Source organism: Macaca fascicularis, chromosome 5 (genome assembly GCF_037993035.2).
Source record: "Macaca fascicularis isolate 582-1 chromosome 5, T2T-MFA8v1.1".
NCBI lineage: Eukaryota > Metazoa > Chordata > Mammalia > Primates > Cercopithecidae > Macaca > Macaca fascicularis.
In genome coordinates this window covers 95,500,097-95,519,395 of record NC_088379.1, presented here as the reverse complement: position 1 = coordinate 95,519,395, position 19,299 = coordinate 95,500,097, and positions in this window count along the sequence as shown.

Sequence of the window (19,299 nt, the reverse complement as noted above, 5' to 3'; positions counted from 1 at the left end):
TGTTGCTTTTGGTGTTTTAGACATGAAGTCTTTGCCCATGCCTAAGTCCTGAATGGTACTACCAAGGTTTTCCTCTAGGGTTTTTGTGGTTTTAGGTTTAACATTTAAGTCTCTAATCCATCTTGAATTAATTTTCGTATAAGGAGTAAGGAAAGGATCCAGTTTCAGCTTTCTACTTATGGCTAGCCAATTTTCCCAGCACCATTTATTAAATACGGAATCCTTTCACCATTTCTTGTTTCTCTCAGGTTTGTCAAAGGTCAGATGGCTGTAGATGTGTGGTATTATTTCTGAGGACTCTGTTCTGTTCCATTGATCTGTATCTCTGTTTTGGTACCAGTACCATGTTGTTTTGGTTACTGTAGCCTTGTAGTATAGTTTGAAGTCAGGTAGCGTGATGCCTCCAGCTTTGTTCTTTTGACTTAGGATTGTCTTGGAGATGCGGGCTCTTTTTTGGTTCCATATGAACTTTAAAGCAGTTTTTTCCAATTCTGTGAAGAAACTCATTGGTAGCTTGATGGGGATGGCATTGAATCTATAAATTACCTTGGGCAGTATGGCCATTTTCACAATATTGATTCTTCCTATCCATGAGCATGGTATGTTCTTCCATTTGTTTGTGTCCTCTTTTATTTCACTGAGCAGTGGTTTGTAGTTCTCCTTGAAGAGGTCCTTGACATCCCTTGTCAGTTGGATTCCTAGGTATTTTATTCTCTTGGAAGCAATTGTGAATGGAAGTTCATTCCTGATTTGGCTCTCTGTTTGTCTGTTACTGGTATATAAGAATGCTTGTGATTTTTGCACATTGATTTTGTATCCTGAGACTTTGCTGAAGTTGCTTATCAGCTTAAGGAGATTTTGGACTGAGATGATGGGGTTTTCTAAATATACAATCATGTCATCTGCAAACAGGGACAATTTGACTTCTTCTTTTCCTAACTGAATACCCTTGATTTCTTTCTCTTGCCTAATTGCCCTAGCCAGAACTTCCAACACTATGTTGAAAAGGAGTGTTGAGAGAGGGCATCCCTCTCTTGTGCCAGTTTTCAAAGGGAATTTTTCCAGTTTTTGCCCATTCAGTATGATATTGGCTATGGGTTTGTCATAAATAGCTCTTATTATTTTGAGGTACGTTCCATCAATACCGAATTTATTGAGCGTTTTTAGCATGAAGGGCTGTTGAATTTTGTCAAAAGCCTTTTCTGCATCTATTGAGATAATCATGTGGTTCTTGTCTTTGGTTCTGTTTATATGCTGGATTATGTTTATTGATTTGCGAATGTTGAACCAGCCTTGCATCCCAGGGATGAAGCCCACTTGATCATGGTGGATAAGCTTTTTGATGTGTTGCTGGATCCGGTTTGCCAGTATTTTATTGAGGATTTTTGCATCGATGTTCATCAGGGATATTGGTCTAAAATTCTCTTTTTTTGTTGTGTCTCTGCCAGGCTTTGGTATCAGGATGATGTTGGCCTCATAAAATGAGTTAGGGAGGATTCCCTCTTTTTCTATTGATTGGAATAGTTTCAGAAGGAATGGTACCAACTCCTCCTTGTACCTCTGGTAGAATTCAGCTGTGAATCCATCTGGTCCTGGACTTTTTTTGGTTGGTAGGCTATTAATTATTGCCTCAATTTCAGAGCCTGCTATTGGTCTATTCAGGGATTCAACTTCTTCCTGGTTTAGTCTTGGAAGAGTGTAAGTGTCCAGGAAATTATCCATTTCTTCTAGATTTTCCAGTTTATTTGCGTAGAGGTGTTTATAGTATTCTCTGATGGTAGTTTGTATTTCTGTGGGGTCGGTGGTGATATCCCCTTTATCATTTTTTATTGCGTTGATTTGATTCTTCTCTCTTTTCTTCTTTATTAGTCTTGCTTGTGGTCTGTCAATTTTGTTGATCTTTTCAAAAAACCAACTCCTGGATTCATTGATTTTTGGAGGGTTTTTTGTGTCTCTATCTCCTTCAGTTCTGCTCTGATCTTAGTTATTTCTTGCCTTCTGCTAGCTTTCGGATGTGTTTGCTCTTGCTTCTCTAGTTCTTTTAATTGCGATGTTAAAGTGTCAGTTTTAGATCTTTCCTGCTTTCTCTTGTGGGCATTTAGTGCTATAAATTTCCCTCTACACACTGCTTTAAATGTGTCCCAGAGATTCTGGTATGTTGTATCTTTGTTCTCATTGGTTGCAAAGAACATCTTTATTTCTGCCTTCATTTCGTTATGTACCCAGTAGTCATTCAGGAGCGGGTTGTTCAGTTTCCATGTAGTTGAGCGGTTTTGATTGAGTTTCTTAGTCCTGAGTTCTAGTTTGATTGCACTGTGGTCTGAGAGACAGTTTGTTATAATTTCTGTTCTTGTACATTTGCTGAGGAGTGCTTTACTTCCAATTACATGGTCGATTTTGGAGTAAGTACGATGTGGTGCTGAGAAGAATGTATATTCTGTTGATTTGGGGTGGAGAGTTCTATAGATGTCTATTAGGTCTGCTTGCTGCAGAGATGAGTTCAATTCCTGGATATCCTTGTTAACTTTCTGTCTCGTTGATCTGTCTAATGTTGACAGTGGAGTGTTGAAGTCTCCCATTATTATTGTATGGGAGTCTAAGTCTCTTTGTAAGTCTCTAAGGACTTGCTTTATGAATCTGGGTGCTCCTGTATTGGGTGCATATATATTTACGATAGTTAGCTCTTCCTGTTGAATTGATCCCTTTACCATTATGTAATGGCCTTCTTTGTCTCTTTTGATCTTTGATGGTTTAAAGTCTGTTTTATCAGAGACTAGGTTTGCAACCCCTGCTTTTTTTTGTTCTCCATTTGCTTGGTAAATCTTCCTCCACCCCTTTATTTTGAGCCTATGTATGTCTCTGCATGTGAGATGGGTCTCCTGAATACAGCAGACTGATGGGTCTTGACTCTTTATCCAGTTTGCCAGTCTGTGTCTTTTAATTGGAGCATTTAGTCCATTTACATTTAAGGTTAAGATTGTTATGTGTGAACTTGATCCTGCCATTATGATATTAACTGGTTATTTTGCTCGTTAGTTGATGCAGTTTCTTCCTAGCCTCGATGGTCTTTACACTTTGGCATGTTTTTGCAATGGCTGGTACCGGTTGTTCCTTTCCCTGTTGAGTGCTTCCTTCAGGGTCTCTTGTAAGGCAGGCCTAGTGGTGACAAAATCTCTAAGCATTTGCTTATCTGTAAAGGATTTTATTTCTCCTTCACTTATGAAACTTAGTTTGGCTGGATATGAAATTCTGGGTTTAAAATTCTTTTCTTTAAGAATGTTGAATATTGGCCCCCACTCTCTTCTGGCCTGTAGAGTTTCTGCCGAGAGATCTGCTGTTAGTCTGATGGGCTTCCCTTTGTGGGTAACCCGACCTTTCTCTCTGGCTGCCCTTAAGATTTTTTCCTTCATTTCAACTTTGGTGAATCTGGCAATTATGTGTCTTGGAGTTGCTCTTCTCGAGGAGTATCTTTGTGGCGTTCTCTGTATTTCCTGGATTTGAATGTTGGCCTGCCCTACTAGGTTGGGGAAGTTCTCCTGGATGATATCCTGAAGAGTGTTTTCCAACTTGGTTCCATTTTCCCCCTCACTTTCAGGCACCCCAATCAGACGTAGATTTGGTCTTTTTACATAATCCCATACTTCTTGCAGGCTTTGTTCATTTCTTTTTCTTCTTTTTTCTTTTGGTTTCTCTTCTCGCTTCATTTCATTCATTTGATCCTCAATCGCTGATACTCTTTCTTCCAGTTGATCGAGTCGGTTACTGAAGCTTGTGCATTTGTCACGTATTTCTCGTGTCATGGTTTTCATCTCTTTCATTTCGTTTATGACCTTCTCTGCATTAATTACTCTAGCCATCAATTCTTCCACTTTTTTTCAAGATTTTTAGTTTCTTTGCGCTGGGTATGTAATTCCTCCTTTAGCTCTGAGAAATTTGATGGACTGAAGCCTTCTTCTCTCATCTCGCCAAAGTCATTCTCCGTCCAGCCTTGATCCGTTGCTGGCGATGAGCTGCGCTCCTTTGCTGGGGGAGATGCGCTCTTATTTTTTGAATTTCCAGCTTTTCTGCCCTGCTTTTTCCCCATCTTTGTGGTTTTATCTGCCTCTGGTCTTTGATGATGGTGATGTACTGATGGGGTTTTGGTGTAGGTGTCCTTCCTGTTTGATAGTTTTCCTTCTAACAGTCAGGACCCTCAGCTGTAGGTCTGTTGGAGATTGCCTGAGGTCCACTCCAGACCCTGTTTGCCTGGGTATCAGCAGCAGAGGCTGCAGAAGATAGAATATTTCTGAACAGCGAGTGTACCTGTCTGATTCTTGCTTTGGAAGCTTCCTCTCAGGGGTGTACTCCACCCTGTGAGGTGTGGGGTGTCAGACTGCCCCTAGTGGGGGCTGTCTCCCAGTTAGGCTACTCAGGGGTCAGGGACCCACTTGAGCAGGGAGTCTGTCCCTTCTCAGATCTCAACCTCCATATTGGGAGATCCACTGCTCTCTTCAAAGCTGTCAGACAGAGTCGTTTGCGTCTGCAGAGGTTTCTGCCAAGTTTGTTATTGTTTACTGTGCCCTGTCCCCAGAGGTGGAGTCTACAGAGACAGGCAGGTTTCCTTGAGCTGCTGTGAGCTCCACCCACTTCGAGCTTCCCAGCAGCTTTGTTTACCTACTTAAGCCTCAGCAATGGCGGGCGCCCCTCCCCCAGCCTCGCTGCTGCCTTGCCGGTAGATCACAGACTGCTGTGCTAGCAATGAGGGAGGCTCCATGGGTCTGGGACCCTCCCGGCCAGGTGTGGGATATGATCTCCTGGTGTGCCTGTTTGCTTAAAGTGCAGTATTGGGGTGGGAGTTACCCGATTTTCCAGGTGTTGTGTGTCTCAGTTCCCCTGGCTAGGAAAAGGGATTCCCTTCCCCCTTGCGCTTCCCGGGTGAGGCAATGCCTCGACCTGCTTCAGCTCTCGCTGGTCGGGCTGCAGCAGCTGACCAGCACCGATCGTCCGGCACTCTCCAGTGAGATGAACCCAGTACCTCAGTTGAAAATGCAGAAATCACCGGTCTTCTGTGTCGCTCGCACTGGGAGTTGGAGACTGGAGCTGTTCCTATTCCAAGTATTGCATTTTCTTTTACAAATTGAAGGTTTGTGGTAATGAGCAAGTCTATGGGTGCCATTTTTTTCCAATAGCCTGTGCTATTGGAATAACACAGGCTATGGGAAAACATGGCACCCATAGACCAAAATGTCACAAAGAGATTTTGTGCTTCTCATAATAACTCAATCTTTTTCATTATTATATCTGTTATGATAATCTGTGATCAGTTATATTTTATGTTACTATTATGCTTCCTTTGGGTTGCCATTAACCATGCCCGTATAAGATGGCAAACTATCAATAAATGTGTGTGTTCTGACTCTTTCACTAACAGGCCATTCCACATCTCTTTCTTTCTCCTTTGTTCTTCCTGTTTCCTGAGACATAACAATGCTGAAATTAGTCCAGTTAATAACCCTACCATGGCCTCTAACTGTTCAAGTGAAAGAAAGAATCGCATGTCTCTCACATTAAATCAAAAACTAGAAATGATTAAGTTCAGTTAGGAAGACATGTCAAAAGCTGAGATGGGTCAAAAGTTAGGTCTTTTGCCAAACAGTTAGCCAAGTTTTGAATGCAAATAAAAAAATCTAGACAGAAAGTTAAAGTGCTACTTCTGGGAACACATGAATGATAAGAAAATGAAGCAGCCTCATTGCTGATATGGAGAAAGTTTTAGTGGTCTGGTGAAAAGATCAATATGGACACAATGCTTGCTTAAGTCAAAGCTTAATTCAGAGCAAGGCCCTAACTCTTTTCCATTTCATGAAGGCTGAGAAGGGTGAGGAAGCTGCGGAAGAAAAGTCTGAAGCTAGCAGATGTTGGTTCATAGGCTTAGGTAAATGCCATCTTCATAACACAGAAGTGCAAAGTGAAGAAGCAAGTGCTGATGTAGACACTGCAGCAAGTTATCCGAAGATCTAGCTAAGATCATTGAATGAAGGAGGCTTCAATAAATGATTTTCAAGGTAGATGAAACAGCCTTCTTCTTTTGGAAGAAGATGCCATGCAGGACTTTCATAGCTAAAGAGAAGTCAATGCCTGACTTCAAAACTTCCAAGGACGTGCTGACTCTCTTCTTAGGGGCTAATGCTACTGGTGACTCTCAGTTGAAGCCAGTGCTCAATTGCCATGCCAAAAATCTAGGGCCCTTAATGAATATGCTAAATCTACTCTATCTGTGCTCTAGAAATGGAACAACAAAGCCTTGATAATAATGCATATGTTTATAGCATCGTTTATTGACTATTTTAAGCTCCTGTTGAGATGTACTGCTCAGGGGAAAAAAAAAAAAAAAGATCTGTTTCCAAATATTACTGTTCATTGACAATGTATCTGGTCACCCGAGAGCTCTGAGGGAGAAGTATAAGGAGATTAATGCTGTTTTTATACCTGCTAACACAACATTCATTCTGCAGCCCATAGATCAAGGTGTAATTTTGGCTTTCAAGTCTTATTATTTAAGGAATACATTTTGTAAGGCTACATCTGCCATACATAGTGATTCTCCTTGTGGATCTGGGCAAAGTAAATTGAAAATCTTCTGGAAAAGCTCCACTATTCTAGATGCCATTAAAAACATTTGTGATTCATGGTAGGATGTCAAAATACCAACATCAATAGGAATTTGGAAGAAGTTGATTCTAACCCTCATAAATCACTTTGAAGGGTTCAACACTTCAAAGACTTCAGGGGAGGAAGTAACTGCAGATGCAGTGGAAATAGCAAGAAAACTAGAATTACAAGTACAGCCTGAAGATGGGACTGAATTGCTGCAATCTCATGATCAAACTTGAATGGATGAAGAATTACTTCTTACAGATGAGCAGAGAAAGTGGTTTCTTGAGACAGAATCCACTAGTGAAGATGTTCTCAAAATTGTTGACATGACAACAAAAGATTTAGAATATTGTATAAACTGAGTTGATAAAGCAGTGGCAGGGTTTGAGAAGACTAACTCCAATTTTGAAAGAAGTTTCCCTTTTGGCAAAGTGCTATCAAGCAGCATCACATACCACAGAGAAATCTTTTGTAAAAGGAAAAGTCAATTGATACAGCAAACTTCATTGTCTTCTTTTTTAAGGAACTGCCACAGCCACCCCAACTTTCAGCAACCACCATGCTGGTCAGCAGTCATCAATATCCACGCAAGACTTTTCACCAGCAAAAGGATCATGACTTGCTGAAGGTTCAGATGATTGTCAGCATTTTTTAGCAATAAAGTATTTCTAAATTAAGATATGTATTTTTTACATACCTTAACAACATAATGCCGTTGCACACATAATAGGCTACAGTATAATGTAAACATAACTTTCGTATGCACTGGGAAACCAAAAACTTTGCATGACTTTCTTTATTGTAATATTTACTTTTTGCAGCAGTTTTGAACCAAATCTGCAGTATCTCTGAGATATGCCTGTAAAATTTTTATCATTTCTCATTTTATAGAAGATGAAATTGTCACTCAGATTAAATAACTAACCATAGGGCACACAGCAGGTAAGTGGAAAACCCAGGTTTTGAGGTAAGCAATCTTGTTTGTAGCCACTATGCATTCCATCTCTTTAGAAAAATCCTTTTAGTTCATTGTTTCTGTGCCACTTTTAATCTAATGTCTTTTCCAGCATGCTAGACTGAGGAAATAGTATTTTTAATTGAATATTTGAAAATTCTTAATTTAAGATCAATCAAAAAATTTTAGTGAAGCATTTTATTACTACTGAGCCAAATAATTTTTAGCAATATAAAATGGTTTCCTTAATTTTCATTTAATTTTGGTGCATTAGAACAGCTTGTGATATTCAGTAGCTCTAACTTCTACATGGTCTGTGTGATTTGTTATATTGACATTTATGGTTAATATAATACTAAAGAATCTATGAATACTATATTAAAACAGATTCTAGAAAGACAATAAGCAGACTAAAAATGGATTAAACATTTTACTTATGGGAGAAATCCTTTTTCATTTTGGTAATAATTATTTTTGCAAAACCTTTTGTAGTTAATCCTTTTTTACACCCCTGCAAGGTTTGTGACACTATGACACAAAGAAAAGTGAAAAATTAATATAGCTGCCCGAAGTTCAACAAATAATTTCCTCTTGCATTTTCTTGTTCATATGTCCTTGTTTCCTATGCCAGCCTTTTGCTGAAACATTGATATATTACCTTAGGCTAAGGATATATTTCATTTCAGAAGTAAGCAATTGAATGTGTAAGGCTAACTTTTTATCTATTTTTTTCCTTTTAGTTTTTTAATCTGTCAGATGATGTCTGTGCGAGCTTATGCTGGTGACATGATATCTCTTGATTTATTCATTTCCAAAAGTTGTTGTACTCTGCCAGTTCTGTTCATCTTTGTTAAAACTCGAATCCAACAATAAGCAGTTATTTAAAGCTTTCTAATTGTCTCCTCTTTCCTGTGCATTCTTCTTTATCCTTCACAATCTTTTTTCTAGCATAATCATAGTGCTAGCCAATCATTTTGTGGGTATTTGCTAAGTACCAGTCATTGTGCTTAATGTTTTGCCTGCATTGCCACATTTAATCTACATAAGAATCTTAATTAGTAGGAATCATTTTATGTCCATGTTACAGGTGAAGAAAATGAGGCACAAACAAGTTGAGGTTAAGAGGCTGATGACTGTAGTTTAAACTCAATCGTCTGCATCCGTATGATTCCCCACTCTTATTAACCAGCCTCTTGCATCAGATCGGTATGACCTTTGGGTTTGACCAACTGACAACTGATTTTAGGTCTTGTTTACAAGGGAAAGCCTGATTATCTTTGTGCCTAAATCTGTGATTATTGTCGCTAAAAAAAAAAATTTGATTTAAGGTAAATAAACAGTGGAATCAGAACTTTTAAAGACATGCAAATAATCAAACTATGGTTTACAGATGATTCTCATAGAGTTGTCTTTGGAGTTGATTTAGTACTATAGACTTTATTTAATTGTTATGGACAATGATCACAGGGAACTGGATTTATATGAGAGATTATTGTTATAAAAATTAAATTTTACCCTTACTATTTCCACACATCTTTATGTATAAATTATGTGATTCTTCATAGCATATTTCTGTTTGAAGTAATTTTAGCTAACATATTTGTGCACACCTAAAACATATGTCCTTATGAATACTTCACTCACATTAATTATTTAAGTCAAGCATTCACTAAAAACATATTAAGTAAATTATCTACTATATGTTGACCATAAATAATCTACTATATGTTGACCATACTATATATGATATCTATAAGGTATGACTCATGATACCTTATAGATATCATGAACAAGAGAAACAAATGTTAAGTCCCTGTGAAACAGCTCTAATAAATATAACTAGTAAGTGAGTATTGCAGGTTTCTGATTATGGGAGTGAATTTTTTTTTTTTTTCTGTAGTAGCTACGCCTGAATGTAAATACTAAATGCCAGTGTTTCTTTGTAATGAAAAGCAATATACAGGAGTTCAAAAATCTTTTCTTTTTAAAATTTCGGTCATTTGGAAAATAGGTTTGATTATTTAGAGAGGTCTATAAATTACCCTTTATTCAAAATGTCTATAATTTTAATCATGTTATTTTAATTGCAATAGGTTGTAAATTTGCAATAAAATAACAAGAAGGGAGGCTGTAACAGATGTTCTGCCAGCACACGTGATTTTATCTGAGACAATCTAGCATTCATCATGCTTAATCTTCATCAGTTGAAATGTACTACTGCTTTTCAATAATGTCAGCTCTGTACACTCAAAAGGCTTCTGATATTTAGGAAAAAAAATTGACTCAAACAGTTTTTTTGTGTGTAGTTAAACAATGTATCTTTTTATCCTGATTGTAATTTTATTTAGTTGTGTATTATTTCATATTACATGATTTTAAAAGATAGCTATCTCTTTCTATAGATGCAGTATTTTTATTTTTTGGATCATCCCATGTTTCTTTGCACATGATGAAAAATATTTTACCCAAATAGGCAAAATATCATCTATGCTAAAACTGGATGCAATTTGTAAATAATGGTGTTAATTTTTTTCTTTGGAATATACTACCCAGATGGCAGCGTAATTAATTTAGATAGCTGTAAAATCCTATGGAACAGCACATTAGCAGTAATACTTTCATAAAGGAAACACAATTTAGGCCTGCTTCAGTACTATATTCAATGAAAATTAATTTCATTAATAAAATAGTGCTTCCTAGAGTGTGTTTTGTATTATTTTAGGATCTTAGAACTTATGAGGTAAAAATAAAATAAAATGAGAAAACAAAACAACATTCTTTAAATGACGGTTTATGAAAATGTATGTCAGAAAGAGAGTAAGAAGGAGAAAAAAGAATAAGGAGGAGAGCAAAAGAGAGACTGAAAGTGAAAAAAGAGAAATACAGTAATAAGTACGTAAAAAAACTAATGGAAAGAATAGGAAGCAAAGGAGGAAGAGGAAAAGATGGAGGAGAAGGAGGAGAGGAAAAGGAGAAGGGAGAGGAAGAGGAGGAGGGAAGAGGGAAGAGATGGGGAAAGAAAAAGAAGGGAGAAGCAAAAGGAGAACCAGGATCCTGCGAGTAAAAAGACCAAAGCTTTTCCTTTCACTTGCAAAGCCAGACATTCATCTGCTGACATTCAGAGGATCCTGTAGAGAATCAAGCTGTTGGATAATGAGAAGGTGATCTCCTGCCTTAGGGCTTGCTTTCATAGAAAAGGAGTGGACGTGGGGAAAAATGAATGAACATTCCTGCCAATGGGACGTGGGGAGAGACCATTAGGTCTTGGCTAGTTCTCAGATACCACAAATGCCATTTGTCTAGGCCTGGAATTGTCCTTGTTGCTGGGTAAATGATGGCAGTTTGAGAGGCTCCCAAGGAAATGTGGGGAGTTGCCCAGAAACATAAGGCTGGTGAATCAAGAGGTCAAAATAAGATTTCAAATTGGCAAAAAAGGAACAAAATTGCGCTTGTTTGTTTGCCTTTTCTATCCAAAGGGTTGGAGAACAAAACAGAGTAACTTCCAGAATATCTTTTCATTCATTCTAAAAAATTATCATGATAACCTTGCCTGGATGACATTATAAAACGTTTTAGCAAGAAAAAAATCAGAAGAATGTGCCTTTGATGTCTTTTCTGAGATTTATAAAGAAACTCCTCTCCCAAACTCCACTCCCACTGTTATTTGTTTATGAGATTCTCAACTTTTCCAAAATAAATGCAGGATGAAATCAAGAGAGTTTTATTTTAAGTGGAAATTTGTGTTATCTTTACGAGCTTTTTGGGAGAGACAGTAGTACATATTATTACAGATTATTTTCTGATCAATATTTATAAGAACATATTTTGTGCTAAGGGCCAACTGAATTCAATGAAGACTTATTTTAAACCCACTACTCTAAAAAATATTTTAAAATTCATATGCCATTTCCCGCACTTTTAGAGTTCAGAAAAAAATAAAGTTTAAATGTATTTGCTAATTTCCTACTTTAATTCAGTAGCAATGCCAGTGTTGAAATTTAGCAATTCCATTATGAAAGCTTAAGTTCCATTTATTAAAACTGTACCCACTTTACCCATTTATGCCTTTTGTTTTAATGGACAGAGCTGCCTCGTACGACTTCAAGGAGTATGCTGAACAAATGCACCAATGGTCACATTATACCAGGGAATAATCTTAGGATACCACTAAAAGAAAATTTATGGAAATGGTAAGTTTTTTTTTTTTTTCTTGTTCGGCAAATTACCAGGTTTCAAGAGTTAACAGGGAAATAAACGAGAACACATACTCACAAATAATTTTTTAAATGGAGGCATAATCCTAGTCCTTTTTCTTGCTAATTTGTGAAGCTAGTATTGAAACTGCCTTTGCAAAATTATTAAACAGTGAAACAGATCCAATTTAACTGACTCCATCTTGCATCTAACCTCCAAGCTGTCCTTGTTCATTCCTGACCATAGGCTGAACTAACTTTGGGAGAAACTTAGTTTGTAGTTTATAGTTTAAACAAAGACAGCCTTTCCCAAAGCAGACTTCCTTCTTGCCTAGGGACTAGACTAACATAAAACACAGGATTAGAAATGGTTTAGGAGTCATGCAGCTGGAGGCTACAAGATTCTGACCTTCCCTAAACTGCTCCTAACATCAGTGCTTGAGATATTTTGCAGACCCTGCACTTGATGGATCAGCTGGCACCACCCAGATCAACAAACCGGCTTGTCTGATCTTGTAACCCCACCCAGGAACGCCGACTCAGCGCAAGAGGACAGCTTCCCTTCCCTGTGATTTCAGGCCTGACCAATCAGCACTCCTGGCTCACTGGCTCCACACCAACACCCAAGTTATCCTTAAAAACTCTGCTCCCGGCCAGGAGAGGTCGCTCACGCCTGTAATCCCAGCACTTTGGGAGGCCGAGGCGGGTGGATCACAAGGTCAAGAGATCGAGACCATCCTCCTGGCCAACATGGTGAAACCTCGTCTCTACTAAAAATACAAAAATTAGCTGGACATGGTGGCATGCGCCTGTAGTCCCAGCTACTCAGAAGGCTGAGGCAGGAGAACTGCTTGAACCCGGGAGGTAGAGGTTGCAGTGAGCCAAGATAGCGCCACTGCACTCCAGCCTGGGCGACAGAGCGAGACTCCATCTCAAAAACAAAAACAAAAACAAAACAAAAACTCTGCTCCCTGAATGCTCAGGGAGACTGATTTGAGTAATGGTAAAACTCCCGTCTCCCGCACAGCTGTCTCTGCGTGAATTAGTCTTTTCGCTATTGCAATTCCGCTGTCTTGATGAATCGGCTCTGTCTAGGCAGCAGGCAAGGTGAACCCCTTGGACAGTTAAAGTATAAAGTTACTCAAAGAATGACAATTTTTTTTTTCTTCAACTTTTATTTTAAGTTCAGGAGTATATGTGCAGGATGTGCAGGTTTGTTACATAGGTAAACGTATGCTATGGTGGTTTACTGCACAGTTCATCCCATCACCTAGGTATTAAGCCCAGCATCCATTAGCTATTTTTCCTGATGCTCTCCTGCCCAGCTCCCGCACCTCTAATGACAGGCTGCAGTGTTTGTTACTCCCCTCTACATGTCCATGTGTTCTCATTGTTCAACTCCCACTTATAAGTAAGAATATGCAGTGTTTGGTTTGCTGTTTCCTTGTCAGTTTGTTGAAGATAATGGCCTCCAGCTCCATCCATGTCCCTGCAAAGGATATGATCTTGTTCCTTTTTATGGCCGCATAGTATTCCATGGTGTTTATGTACCACATTTTCTTTATCCAATCTATCATTGATGGGCATTTGGGTTGATTCCATGTCATTGCTACTGTGAATAATATTGCTGCAATGAACATACATTTGCATGTATCTTTATAATGGAATGATTTATATTCATTTGGGCATATACCCAGTAATGGGATTGCTGGATCAAATGGTGTTTCTGCTTCTAGGTCTTTCAGGAGTCACCACACTGTCTTCCACAATAGTTTAACTAATTTACACGCCCACCAACAGTGTAAAAGTGTTCTATTTTCTCTGCAACCTTGCCAGCATCTGTTGCAGAATGGCAATTTCACAAAGTCCAAAGGATGGACTTAAAATGTGTTCAAAAGTATGTCTCAAAATGTGTTCAAGATGAATTTGCAAGTTTTCAAAATGGCAACTGGAGTGAGTAGAGACAGTAATGGTTTCCTATTATAGATTTCCTCTCCTAGTTTTTCACATCATCTAGGCTAGAGGGAGGTTGATGGAATGGTACCAGGATCTTACATCTCTGTGGCTTTCACTCTGCCACACTATGTCACACTGTGTCTGTTCACCCTCTGTCTCTTAACATGGACCAGTTTACCAGTTTGGATATACAGTTGACCCTTGAACAACATAGGTTTGTATTGTGTGGGTCCAATTATACACAGGTTTTCTTTTTAAAGTTTTTTTAAATTAAAATAGGGACAAGGTATCACCATGTTGACCAGGCTGATCTCAAACTCCTGTGCTCAAGCAATCCGGCCCCCTTGGCCTTCTCAACTGCAGGTATTACAGGCATGAGCAACTGGGCCTGGCCTATAAGCAGGTATTCTTAAGCCTCTGTCACCCCCACCCTGGAGAGAGCAAGACCAACCCTTTCTTTTCCTTTTCCTCCTCAGCTAACTGGACATAAAGATGAGGATGGAGACCTTTGTGATGATCCACTTCCACTTAATGAATAACACATATATTTCCTCTTCCTTATGAATTTCTTAACCTTTTCTCTAGCCTGCTTTATTGTAAAAATATAGTATATAATACATATAACATATAAAATATGGGCTAATTGACTAGTTGATGTTATTGATAAGGCTTCTGTCAATAGTAGCTTCTTCGTAGTTAAGTTTTTGGGGAGTCAAAATTTTCATGCAGATTTTTGATGCACAGGGGATCAACGGTAGTTTTTTCTCCTTCTCATTCCCGTCTTTCTTTCTCTCATTGTGATCCTCCTTCTCTTTCTCTTTCTCCCACCTCCCTTCCTCTTCCTCCTCCTTATTTCTGTTCTGTTCTTTTGTCTCTTACCTTTAATTCTTGTTCTTTTTCTTGTCTTTGTTATTAACTTCTGCCAGGTAGCCACCAGAAGATGAAAAACAATAGGGAAAGAAAATGTCCAGGAGGTTTGTTCCTGAAGTTTGTGTTGCTTTAGATTTTACAATTATAGAAAAAATGATATTATGCCTTTAAAAGTGTAGTGATATAAGGAAGATTAGTCACTCTGGGTAATGTCCACATCAAAAAGAAAATGACAAAATCAATTTTACATTATTATTCACTGTTGAATGTGATCATTCCCCTTGAGGCTGGAACCATTTGGCCCTATTGCAAATAGTTTTCTCACAGGGTCATTTGCCAAGTAAATTTCTCCATTGGTGTGGTTAACCTAAAACAATCACAAGATCTATAAATTTAGAAAGGGAGACTTCATTTCTTGTAAAAGGTTACAGCCTTGCGAGGTGGCCATCTGGCAGGCTGGGAAGTGTGCCTCCAGCTGAAGCCATTTGCAGGCACTTTGAGGAAAGGAGGGGTAAGGCAAGAATTTAAGTTGAAAAGGTTGGCCAAACATACATATTCAACAGGTTACAGGAGGAGCTATGAATATTCATAAAGGTGGTCTTGACACATGAATATTAAGTAAACATGCATGTAATATATGACCCTTATTTACCTTGGGGGTGCAACTTAACATTTAAATGTGTTACAATTAGGCCCTATACATCAAAAGATGAAGGAGAGCTACAGAGGCACTCAGCCATAATTAGTCCATGGTCAGTGGTCTTATCGGGAGACAGTTATTGAAATCAGTCTTTTGCCCAATCAAAGCTTGTGGAGCAGGGGCCAGGGACCAGTTAGTCTGCATATGGTAGAGTTGCAAATTGTTTTAGTTTTGCTTAGCTCAAGGCCAGCGCTTGTTATTTGCTAGAAAAAAACAAACAACAACAACAACAACAAAAAACCCTTGTGGCAGTTAAAATATAGTTTATTCTTTAAGTATAGGGGTGTATGACTTAACCCTTGCCTGGCATGGCCTTAGTGCTGTTTATAATTTGATATCTTATTGCCACAAAGAGTCTGTTCTCTGTCAGTCTTGTGGTCTCTATTTTAACATCAGTGCTGGTCAGTTGTTGTGTCTAGACCCTCACAGAGAGGAGGTATTGACAGGGACAGGAGTCAGAGAAATTCTAGGCAGAAAAGGGCAGGGTTCCTGCCCAGGGACCCACCCTCAAGCCTGAAATCTGGGGCCGAAGTGAGAACTTTACATCCCCGTTTTCCTGTTCGAATGTTGCCTTTTCTAAAACCATCCCTGGCTTGCACCCACCCCCATCCTGTTCCCATAAAAACCCCAGGCTCCACTGGCAGAGAGCAAAGAAGTGGAGAAGAGAAGCAGCAGCTGAACATCAGAGAGAAATAGTTCGACTTCAGAGGGATGGCTTGACTGCAGGACTTCAGAGAAGAGTCTGGCTGGAGACAGCCGGACTTCAGGGGAAGTTCCCACTCCATCCCCTTTCCAGCTCACCCTTCCTCTGAGAGTCGCTTCCATCAGCAATAAAATCCTCCTCATTCACCACCCTTTAATTCATTTGTGCAACCTGATTTTTCCTGGACACTGAACAAGAGCTTGGGCGCCACACAGGTGTGGACGCTAAAGGCTATCACACCGACCCTCGACCCTCTGCCCTCACTGGCGGAGAGCAACTGCCTCACATAAAAAGGCAGAGGGCCCACCGAGCTGATTAACACTTAAGTCGTCCACAGATTGCAAAGCTAAAAGCATGCAGCACTGTCACACACCCCTCTGGGGCTTTGGGGGTTATGGGTACTCCTGCGAGATGCTGCCACAGGGCCTGCATGGAGTTTTGCTCCTGCTGGCGCCCAGAAGCACTTGCCCTAGCTCCTGTGCCCATTCACCTGTGTGCTCCCCCTCCTGTGAGGGGTTGGACTGAGTAAGCGAGGTACCTCTGCCGTGAGGCCCACAAAGGGGTGGTGGAAAATGTCCTGTTTCAGTATAACAAGGCATGTCTGGCTTTCCATCCTGTCATGGCCAGGAACTCAGTTTTTAAGGTTTCTCTGGGATCCCCTTGGCCAAGATGTGTCTGTTCAATTGGTGAAGGTGCTTAGGATTTTAGTTTAAAGCGTGAAGAAGTCATATCTGGTTGGCAAAACTGCATCAGTGTCTTAGGATATAGCTAGGGCATGTAGTAGCTGTTTGTTAAAACCCAGAATGAGGATATTTTAAGAAAATTCGACATCTGCTTTGTAGGCCTAATTCAACAAAGACGACAACATTAATCAAATATAGATCTCATATTTTACCTCTTCAGACTGAAAAATAAAAATTAGGAGTAGATTTGGGATTTATATTTAAAAATTCATATATATCTCCATTAAGATGTGTAAAATGAATTTTACTAGAAAATTTTCTAAGTTTTGTGACTTTCTCAGATTTTTTTTTTCATGAATTGGAGACATTTAATTCTTTCTATATCTCCAGCATGTTCTGAGCATTTACTGAACTCAGTGTTTTTTCCATTAGCTGCAGTGCCAAGAACTTTATTGATGAGCAATTGGTATATGGCCTCATGGAATTCTAAAATGCTCTGTAGGCATTTTAATATACTTATTCTTCAAAACTGATTATAGAATCAGTTTTCAGATACTAGTATTGTTCCAACAATACCTACAATGTATTTCTTACATTTAAAGGTTCTTTTGTGATACCCAAGAATGCCTTTAGAGCATGTAGGTGTGTTGTTGATAATAATGATGGCTTCTTTTTCTCAAACAGATGTTCTCCGTTGAGTGTACCACATGGGAAGAAAAAAGCCACAATTATACGGAAATGTAATTTGTTTATTCTTCCCTCCACCTTTGTTTATTCTTCCCTTCATTGCATGGGGTAGATTACATAGCTTGCTGTTAACACAGAGCTCTGTAATAGAGGAAAACTCACTGATGAGCTCTCAGTCTGCTGACCATTTAAAGGAAATAGAATTAATATATCAAATAGAATCAAGATTCAAGGGATTTAATGACAAGATTCAGAAAGGGCAGTAAAAGTCACATTAAAAAGACATGTAATCTCTGGAGGATCTTTGAATTTCATCTACAGAATAACTTCTACACTATTTAGCTTCCTCTTCAGCTGGAATAAAGAAATCTAAATGTATTTGTTAAAATAGCAAAGCTACAATGGTGAGGTTGGCAAAAGGGTACAGTAGAGATTGAAGGAGGGTTTGAGACTGTGGGAGGAATCTTTGTAGGTTATTTTTTGTTAATAGCAAGGTGGCTCTATGACAAATCATAAAAATTAATGCATGTTAATATACCTAAGAAATTAGGATAAGGAAAGACCATATTCTTGAGATATATTTGATATATAAATAGCAACTAAATGTCTTTGTATGAGTTTAATACTTTTCTCAACATAAATTATACATCTAGTCACCTTAAATCACTTTTAGAAAGGGTTTGGAAGCACAAATAAATGTATTTTTCCTACGTATATTTTCTGGCAAATTACTATCATCCTTAATCCACAGATTTCATATCAATAAAAAAAATACATGTGGTTCTCTTTATATATATTATGCATAATCACATATTTTGAAGATGATTGTGGCAGCAAGCATAAATGAAGGGAAGTAAATTACAAAAATAACAGAAACTATCCATAATCATCTGTATCCTGGTAAGAGGGACTCAGTGAGTCAATTTCTTTATCAGTGGCTTGAAGTTAGGAGAGTAAAGTGGTATTTATAAGAACACCCATTCCTTGGGTTGCATTATGTACTATTTTCACTGTTAACTTGAGTAGATATAATTAATAGTATGATTCAAAAAAATAGTAAATCCAAATAAATATTTGAATCCAAATAATACATTGAAAAAATACATCAACTTTAAGATAATGTCATGTAGCACATTCACTGTTATCTTCAGTGGGCTTGATATAAATGTTTATTTGAATCTAATAGAAAATCACATTATAACTAGGATCTACTATAGACTGATATTTTAAAAGCTATGCAAGGAATGTTTTAAAACACTATCCTAAATATCACTACATTCAACACTTGGTACTGTACACTGCATGTTTGTGCCCCCTCCCTCCATCAAATGTATATATTGAAGCTCTAACCCCAAATGTGATGGTATTGGGAGGTGGGGTTTCAGGAGTTAATTAGGTTTAGATGAAGTCATGAGGGTGGGGCCCTATGATGGGATTAATGTCTTAAAAAGAAGGAAGAGACCAGAGCTCTCATGTGCTCTCCGCCCTCATGCTCCTTCTCCCTCTCCCTCTTGCACCCTTTCTTCCCCTCTTTCTCCACATGTGAATACATAATGAGAAGGCAGCCTTTTGCCTTCTATAAGCCAGGAAAAGGGACCTCACTAGAGACACCAAATCTGCTGGCACCTTGATCTTGGACTTGTCAGCCCTCAGAACTGTGAGAAATAAATGTCTGTTGTTTAAGCCACCCAGACTATGGAACTTTGTTGTGGCAGCCCAAGCTAACTTAAATAGTTGGAATCTGAAAAGTGTTTTGACTAAAGCCTTGGCTTTGAAAGTTTATGAAGCAATTCATGAGTAAATATAATAAAAAACTCCAAAATTTGGACTTTTCCCAGAGTTTTAGATTGTATAATTAGGATGTCAGCCCAGAGAAATAAATACTACTTTATTGTTGTTTTCTCTGAACACAAATG